The sequence below is a fragment of the Nesoenas mayeri genome, assembly GCF_963082525.1.
Source record: "Nesoenas mayeri genome assembly, chromosome: 4".
In the NCBI taxonomy this organism is placed as follows: Eukaryota; Metazoa; Chordata; class Aves; order Columbiformes; family Columbidae; genus Nesoenas; species Nesoenas mayeri.
In genome coordinates, this window is record NC_137540.1 from 58,144,937 (window position 1) to 58,150,936 (window position 6,000).

Consider the following 6,000-nt stretch of genomic DNA (forward strand, 5'->3'; position numbering starts at 1 on the left):
CTGCCTGCACTTTTAACAGCCTCCGAAAGCTTCTTTCTCCTTACCTTGCAGGACAGCATATTTCTTTCTTCATATACAAAACCAGTCATTATGTGTGTCCAACCTTCTAACTGAGCAGGCTACTCAATGACACCCTTCCATCTAGTTAGGACAACTTCAAGTGGCATTGCCAGTGTGATCTACCAATAAAAACACATGAAGTGGTCAAGGGAGAATCCTCTGAGTTTCGGGACAGCTAACACAGGGTGCCTCCCGTCTCATACCCGACTGCGGTGGCAGCAGCAGAAGGAGGTGGTTAGAAAGCTTCTGAATCAGCCAGCTTTCCGCTGCACTTGAAGCCGCCTGTAACCCGCAGAGCCCCAGCATCAGCTCAGTGATAACCATCTCCCCCTTTCTCGGCATTCCTCTGGGCTGTCCCACTCTACAGACATGGACGTGACTAATAGAAGGGAAACAGGATAAAAGCAGGACTGTGAATAAAATTATGAAATCACACAGCCAGTTGGCATTGATCAGGTTCAAAATTACCAAGTTGTCAGAGATCTGAGATACTAGACAGGTCTAGTGCCCTTCACAAGAAACACCCACATGCTTTTCTGTCTTCTGACTTTTTCCCCTTGACACATGTGCCAGGCAGGAGGGGGCTGTTACTGCTTCCATTTTATACCCAAAGAACTGAGAGCCAGTGGTTATAACTAAGCAATCCAGTGCAGGGACACATAAATCTACCCAAATTAATAACGTAGCTGCAAAGCAGCCACTAGGAAAACAACAGCCATGCTTGCTTGGCTAGTCAGCCCTGCTGGAAAGCAACCTGTGCCTTGCTAATGAGATTATCCTGCTTCCAGAAACCAGGATTGCTCATTCAGGGACTGTCTCTTAGTATCTGAATCTTGGCTTTAGAAACTGTCTTGGTATGAAAAGGTTCAGAGTTGGCTTGGTCATACCTGCATGGAAAGGTATCCAAAGGAACTGAATGGATCATCCTAAAAGTACTGAAGACTTTCAGAGGAATTTGGGGCAGAGCAAACAACTCTACCCACATCTATTTGCCAAACTAACTCCCAAAGTGATGAAATGTGTGCTGTTCTGTCAATGGCTGTGGAGAGACTCGCTCACACGAAAAAGCTTTGACTTGGGCTCCTGGGTATGTCAACAGTTCCACTGAAATTATACTGCTGTTTTCATAAGCTATTTATTTCCTGTGAATACCTTGGAAAAATTCTTAGAAGAGACTTAAATGAAGACAGTATTGTAACTTGGCAAGTTCACTTCAAAATTCATTAGTGCTCATTTTCTGTTTTCCTTTGCAGAGCTCTGGTGTCTGTTGTCAATAGTCATGGGGAGCAATGGGGGCTGTTTTGTTTTATTCTGATTCTATAGAGGAAAATCCTATTGGCTTCAGTGTTTGGCCCTGAAAAATTATTGAATTTCCCCTAGGAAGCTGCAACTTTAAAATATTCTGTGCCGATGCATTTATAAGTCTGCCCAGATGTAAAATGTTTACATGAATTAACTTCACTTTTCGAGTACCTGGGACAGAAGGATTTCCTAATTAAAGAAGATACATTCTGTATTAGTCTTTTCTATCTATTGTGATTCAATCCATATGATCACTCTATTTTCCTTATGTCATGGATTGCAGAGATCATTGAACCGTGGTGATTTAACATAGTGCCATGCTGTGTTTGTACAGAAACACTGCACAAGGGAGATTCCAAAGGGATTTTAGCAGCCCCCTTCTAACACAGGAACTTTGAATAATATTACTTGGCCATAGGCAAAAGAATTTCCTTTTGGCAGTTTTTGTCTCCAAAGAAAACACAAAAAGTGGAAGTTAGATAGTACTGTTATTAGAGCTTTGTTGCAATGAGAGAAAAAGCGGAGTTCACAACCACATAGATACAGCAGCAGCTGGGAGACAGCTCCTCTGCCGGACCTTCATTTGCTCGGCCTCTTTCCTGGATTCAGGTCTTCATGGAGCTCATCCCTCTCTTGGACCATGCCTGCACATCCCGCTTCCTTTTCTTAGAATCCTCTGTATCACTGGGAGTTTTGGAGGCCAGAGAGCAAGCAATGAGGTCAATGTTGAGATTTTTCTATTTTAAGTGTTAGTTGCTAAGGAAATGTTTGGAAATATTAAGGTTTTCTCTGTGTGAAGTTTTAACAGAAATAAAAAGAAGACTGCAAAATCCTGTCAAAAAACCCACAAGCTAAAAAAGTCACCCATACTTTCCCTTGGCTGCAGTCTGAATGGTGTAGGAAGCACCAGAACATAGCAGGTCTCTTTCATGCACTCACTAGAGCCAGGGGAAAATGTGAATATTTTCATTAAAAACATTTCAGAATAATCTCCCTTCTGAAACAGTTTTTGGGTTCAAAGTTTTTCTGGTTTGTGTTCTTTTCCTTTGCTCTCCTTCCGTTTCACCTTCAGTGGTGAAAGAAAAGAGAGCAGAGAGGTGGTAAGTGATCTAGCTAGTGAGATACATAGGTAGGTATCTTGCAGTGACGGGGCAGTAAATATGTCTTGAGGTAATCGGGCCTGTTGAATTGAAACTTAGTTTTCAGATAGTTCCTTCCATCTGCCCACCACAGGTCAGACTGGTGCTGCAGTTCCAGCGGGCAGCACACTGTGCTGAATGCATTAATGCAGCCATGCAGGCAGCTAATGGCACAGTGTGACGCTACCCGCTGCCCAGCCGAGAGAATATGTATTCTGGCTCCGTTGCAAACACAGGACAGAATCATTTGTAAACAGTTCAATTATTCTTCTGACTGTCATTTATCACCTGTTGATGTTGACTTATAACTGTGTCTTGTTTCCATTTACTTCTGCTTTGTGCTGTGCATGGACAAAGCAGCAGCAGATCCTCAAAAAGTTTTCATTAACAGTTCTCTTGTTAAGTTTCTGTTCCTAATTAATGATGCTTTAGGCTTTAGAGAACTGGCTTGCTCTTTTCCTTTAATCGTTTCATTCCATATTCTGATTGCATAAGGTAACAAAATCATAGACCACCCTCTTCCTCTGTTAGACCAAGCTCCTATTTTAATGCAAGTTTTTCTGTATTTAAAAGGTCGTTCTTATTTTTAGAGTCTCTTGAAGAGCTATGCATTCAATACCTAGCAAATCCAAATTGAAGTCACATGATACTTTTTTTCCTCTTCTTAATGCTACCAAGTAGATGTCTCCGGCACTTAGGTAAAATGACCAGGCGATATGTCAAAGCTAGACAATGGTTCCTCTTCCAGAATTTCACAGATGTGAGCCACATGTGCAGGTAAGGCTCAGCGCCCACCAGACCTCGTTGGTGCCAGCAGACAGGGCTGTGCCCGCTGCAACGTGCAGCCCCTCCTCAGCGTGCTCCACCTGCCCAGACCAAGCTGCTGCTGCAGATTCTCACGTTCCAGTCATGAGACCCACCTCATGCCACTGCAGCCGTATTAATTAGGTTTTATTAGTGGTACACTTGGTAGCACTCAGCAGAGTAAGAAAGTGGGGTTTTGAAATGTGATTTAATGTGAGTAACTGAACCGGAGAACAATGCAGAAGAGCGGAGCTGGAAAAGAAGCCAACATATCTCGGAGAACACAGGCATGACTCAGAGTCACAGGACCTGAACACTCAAAGTTCTAGCATGTAAAACTAAATATGAAAGGACTACTGGCTTTTCCTTCCATGTCCTTATTTTGTCATTCTTTGGGCCATTTTTTATGGTAGCTTCTCCATCAGCTACATGGAACACCAGATTAACTGAAAAACATGCAGCTTGCAAAACACTACTTTCCTACCTCTCAGAATGAAATGTCCTTTGTAACAGGGTAGACCTCTGCACCACGAAGAGGTATTGTGCACTAGATGGTGATTATTTCCACTTCAGAGTTGATTGTGTTACTGATGCAAACAGTGTAGTAAAACCCAGCATTAGAATTTGAAGAACTTGAGACAGCTTTGAAAAAATACAGCATTTCTTAACAGAAGACTTTCTAGTCTATGTTTGGACTCTCATTTAAATGGCCAATAAAAATTTGGCCATAAGCCTACTTCCCTCCTTCTCCTTTGCCCCCTTCACCCAGTGCTGCAATTTACAGAAGCAAAAAGAGGAAATCCGATGATGACATTTTTCCAACTGTAGAACAATTTTTGCTTAGTGTTCCCTGCAGTGTTCTTTGCATAATGTTCCCGTTTCTTACTCCCTTTGTACATGACAGTAGTAAGAAATAGCTCCTGCAAGACTTGTTGTGCCCATGCTACCTTTCCTTCAGAGAGCAAGGCCAACATGAAGGCTGAGGACCCAACCACGGGGCTTTTGGCCAGGGTCCCATGTGGTTCCCGGTGCCCAGGCTGTATCCTGTGCTGCCACATGATCGCTTCTGTGAATAGTGGATGCGCTGCCTGAGGCACCGCTAGCATCCTGTAACTGATTCTGTCGAGACTGAGCACATCCTCACGTTATTTCTGTTTCTTATGGATCACTAAGGAGACAAGCACCTAGCACAATGACGCTTCCACAGGGCTTTCCATCAGGTGGTCTCAAGATATTTTGCAAGGCATATTTGTGAGAGGAATACACCTTTAGAAACTGGCAGACCACTATCCCAGAAGCCCTAAGACTGCTGGTGTATCAGCATTCAGTGGTCTTTCTGATAGTAGACAATACCAGATGTTTTAGAAGACAATGAAAAAATCCTTGTAAAGTAATAATTTATTTATTTATAAAGGAAACTAATAGTGGCTAATTCACTGGACCAAAACAGCTAATCCAAAACTAGCAGGATATGCTGCATGGACACATCAATGTGCAAATAACAAAAGTCTCCCTCTGCCTGTTATGCAGAAGTATTTATATAGTCAAGAAAGACTATAGACAAAAACACTTGAGAAGTTCAGGAAAAAAATGCTTGTTGAGTGAAGTGCTGCATGAGATTACATCTGAGAACTGAGAGGAACGGCCCAAAGCTGGTCAGCAGGAAATCTGGCCTGCTTGGTGAACAACAAAAGGATAATCTTTTTTGCTTATTGCCCGTGTCCATAATTTGATGCCAAGAAGGCTGAAAGGAGTGAGATTTACCTTCATGGCACAAAATGCCCGCCGTTTGCCAGGACATGAGGTTTCTTTATGGCATTGTTGGACTTTAATCCTCCTAATGCTAAGACATGATGTGGGCAGAGTCGACGGGAAGGATCCAAAAGATAACCCCATTTCCTCTAGCTCCTGTTAACTTATGAGCGATATCCAGCATGTGAGGCTCAGGTTCCTGTTCCCAGCCTATCCCTCATCTCTCCTTTTCCTTCTCCCACTCAGTTAATCTTTCTGTGTTCTTGCCGTCTGTTTAGTTAGTCTGTCCTAAGCTGTTTCTTTTGCAACACTGCTGCAAGCCTGCAACTAGCAAGATAACTGAGAGTGCTGCTTTTGACAGCCCAACACTAGTGTAAGTTTGCCAAGTCTCAGCATGGCTGATAAGGCTTTCTGCTACTTTTTTCTCTCTTTAGCAGCAAACGTGGAAGAAATAGAATGAGAAAAGGACTCTGCTGCTCTTTTGCTGCCTTGTTCTCTCTCTCATTTTATTTTTTTTTTTCTTGTGTTGTCCTCATGAAACTAGGAGTCAGTTTTTAAAATAACAAAATCACCTTTTTTCTGTTCTACCAAATGGACAGTTACACTATAGAAGATTCAGAACAAGGAAGTGAAGGAATCTTCACAAGAACTTGCTGTAGCTACGTGGAAAGGGAAAAATAAGGAGGATTAACTCCCTTCCCTTCTTTGCCCAGGTCTCCAAAAACATCCAAGTGATTACTAATGGTGACTGCTTGTTAACTCCTGTATGTGTCTTGTGTCCAATAGTTTCATTGAAAACAACTCAAGAGCAAATATGCGTCCTCTGTTTCTGCTTTCTTTATTGACTGCCTGTTTGTGCCATTGCTGTAATCAGAGCACATGGCACAACACACACGTCAGCCTTACTAAGATATTTGGAAAGGCAGGTAAACAATTCTGGCCT